Raw genomic sequence first — 3,703 nt, forward strand, 5'->3', positions numbered from 1 at the left:
TCCTCTAGCAGCCTGGAGTCTGGAATTTGTGCCCAATATAGCGATAGGCTCGGTTTTTATCATATTATGGGATGAAACACACAGGCGAAAGGTGTAGTTAATCAGGGATATAACTTCTAATAGAGGTGCTCATTATCAAAATTTGTTTGGGGTCCCTTTAATGCTGCCTAAACTTTTTGGCGCTCACATAAGATAAATGTAAGAATTGGCTAAGAGGGCCCCTAAACCTCGGGAGGAGGCGGGGGGGGGGGGGGGTGAGACGTCTTAATACTAATATATAAAACTGAAGAATTTGTTTGCCTGAACGCGATAGTATCAGTAACTACTAAACTGATTTTAATTTTTTATCATTAATAGGAAGCTATATTACTCATGAGTGATATAGGCTATTTTTTATCCTATGAAAATACCAAGCGCGATTTTTATCCCGGAAAAACTATTTGACGTAGGCGGAACCGCGAACATTATTACTGCAGTGTTAACTACACCAGTAGCTTTAATGTTTGAACCAATATTAATATTAAAACACATGACCTGTTTTAAGGTACTTATTGTATTTATAATGAAAATCAGTCTTGGAATTAAAGTATTTATTTTAATTGGTTTATAGAAAGGTGAACAAATTGGGGTGACATTGGCTATATGTTTACGTACTACTTAACCAGTATTAGTGTTACTTTTACCTGTAGTAGGTATAGTAAATATACGTAACACAGTCGCAAAGGCCATACCGTAAGGTCGAAAATCATTTATCAATATATTTTATTGAAAAATAATGTTCTATAATTATTTATGAATATTTATTATTTGTCCAATTTATTTTTCGTTCTTCCTGATGTTTTATAGTTATATTTATTTATGAATATTTATTATTTGTTTAAATTCTTTTATTTGTCACAAAAAAATGATTTTATAACCCTATTGTTAATTTCAACTCGCTGCTCATCTGCCTCCGTGGCGCAATTGGCTAGCGCGTTCGGCTGTTAACCGAAAGGTTGGTGGTTCGAGCCCACCCGGGGCGAATCTATTTTTGGATAATTTGTATTTTATTTTCTCTTTTGTCAAAACTTAAAGAAGATTCAGTTAATTTAAATATCGTACGCATATTTTGTTTTATCTATCAGCCAGTTGTTGTGATTTAGTACATCGTTTTGCCGCTAGATGGCACTTTTTATATAAATTGTTATGATAGAATTTGAAAAAACTATTTATTTATGATATTTATATTAATATTTATTTTTATTTGTATTAAGATGGCATAAAAAAATTATAAAATGTTTCTATCATTCTTTTAAAGGTTTTCTTTTAATGTAAACTAAACTCAGTAAAATTAGTAGAGTTAATTTTTTTTCTAACAAATCACTAATTTTTATGAGTGGAAGGCACAAATTACAAAATCATATCTTGGCATCGCCTATATATGTAAAATTTAATAGAAAATATTTGTCTATGAAGGAAACTAAATCTCTTTTATTTTATTTAAGGGAAGAAAAAATTTTTTTTGGTAAAAACACAAAATCGTATATAGGCGATTTGATTTTGTTCGGTTACTCATGTGGGTAACTATACATTACTTTATCTACGCCATTATCCTTTACCCTCTGAATACATTACATGATGGACTACTGCCGAGTAGCTCCATAATATAGCCAACAAAAATGTAAGTACGAACATTTAATCTTATCTCAAGTTCGATAATATTTTATTTGATAGAAGTTCGAATAATGTTTTCACCTAAATTATTAATCTGGAGACTAAAATATCTTAACTCAAACATTCAAAGAGCCAGAGTAGAATATGGATTGAAAACTAATAAAATAAATAAAGAAATCATGATTTTACAATGTAGTTCGTTGTAGGATATATACCGCCTGGATAGAGACCATGTATACAAGGTGTAAATCCCGCCATAGTGTCCCACGTAAGTGTGTTGCGTTCCGGGATCAGCCTGTGTAAAGGGGCAGGCATAATTGTGTCGACTGCCGAGGGAGTCATCTCTCATATATAATGACTATCTGAACCCCACACTGCATTCCATCAGACGAAACGAATTCGCTTCGCTATTGAGTTATAAAAATATAATAAAAAAAATATCGACTAAAATATTGTAATAGTAATGTTAAATCACATTTTTATTAGTAAAATTTTAATAAAGCACTTGTTTAATCAAATGATTTATTGATAAATATAAAAATCTGTCGCAACCAATTATCACAAGAGATGAGTTATTCATTTTTTTAATAGTATCGTCATACGTCATACATAATAAAAATAATTGAATTATTGTTTAATATTAAAATGTATACGTATATTTCGACATGCCACCTACAACCTTCGATAGCTCAGTTGGTAGAGCGGTGGACTGTAGAGGTATATCAATGGCTATCCATAGGTCGCTGGTTCAAATCCGGCTCGAAGGATTCCTTTTTGTTTTTAATTTTTCATTATTCAATCATAGTGAAGGTTAATATTTTTATTAAACTTGATACCCTCGACCGAATTCGGCATCCGTCGAAACAGATTGTGACGGATATCGGTCGTTTTAACCATTTTAAAATTCTTGATTCATATTTTTTTTTATTTATATTAAGATTTATATGAAAGTAAAGGTTGAATGTTAAATAATTCAGTGAATTAGTTGTGTTCACGTGTATATAACACCTGCATTTATCTATATATAAAATGAATACCTAATTTCGTTAGTTCGTCACTTGAGAACATAACCGATTTCAATCTTCCTTCCTTTAAATATTTTCTTAGATTTTGTCGATTCTTATGGAAAGAAAAATTAAGAAAATTGGTCAGAAAAATGGAAAATTTCAGAAATTCGTAGCGTTTCGTTAGGTCGCTCGTTTAATCACGAATTGAATTTAATTGCGCCAAAATGCCAATTTTTTATTTTTAATAAATATTTCTTCACGTGATTATGTCACTGAACTCCTCCTAAACAGTTGGGCCTTTTTTGATAAAATGGATTAAATCCGAAAAAAAGTTTTATTTTCAAGTCTTACATCCGTATAAACATAAATAATCATTATACTAGAATACCGGAATGGTTGGCGCTCACACGGGGAGACCTACTTTCAGCTGTGGACGGCGCCAGGCTGATTGAGATACTGACTAAAAAATTCCAATAACACTGCCCGACCCGTTGATCGAACCCGGGACCTCAGTACTGCATACCTATCGTAATAGGTACTACCATTGACATGTATATTCTATAGACACGAACGTTCATTTAAACTATTTGTTCAAAATCTGAACTAAAATGGCAACTAAAACGTTATTGTTATAATCTATTTATTCACTTGAACAACAAATAATGATACTTATTTGATTAATAATTTTATTCAAATCCAGGTTTACACTTAGACTCGAGTTCTTATATAATGAGCGCCACTCCGTAAAGAACCATAAGCTGTGAATATTGACCACACTAAAGTTAGTTTGAATGGATTGCAGTTCAATTCAGTTGAACACAGTGAATGTGAGGCACGCCAAATCTAGTACGTAGTACATATATTATTTCGATGGGCACCATTGACTTTACTGAGCACATAAACTCAATAATAGTTTAAGTTAAAAGAAAAGAGGCGAGTTATTTATCGCGTCGTTGAAACTATAACGTAGTATAGTGTCTCGTGCAGTTTAGTAATCCACCTTGAATATAATCCATTCCTTTCTAATATAGTTTGCATACACG

The 3,703-nt window shown here is 31.9% G+C and overlaps 1 non-coding gene across 1 annotated transcript; it reads left to right on the forward strand.

Moving 5' to 3' along the window:
* Positions 1-2,331: 2,331 nt before the first annotated feature.
* Trnay-gua lies at positions 2,332-2,420 on the forward strand. Its single transcript is given in 2 exon segments — positions 2,332-2,368; positions 2,385-2,420. It is a non-coding gene; the product is annotated as a tRNA-Tyr (tRNA).
* Positions 2,421-3,703: the final 1,283 nt, after the last annotated feature.

The sequence above is a fragment of the Manduca sexta genome, chromosome 7, assembly GCF_014839805.1.
Source record: "Manduca sexta isolate Smith_Timp_Sample1 chromosome 7, JHU_Msex_v1.0, whole genome shotgun sequence".
Taxonomy (NCBI): Eukaryota; Metazoa; Arthropoda; class Insecta; order Lepidoptera; family Sphingidae; genus Manduca; species Manduca sexta.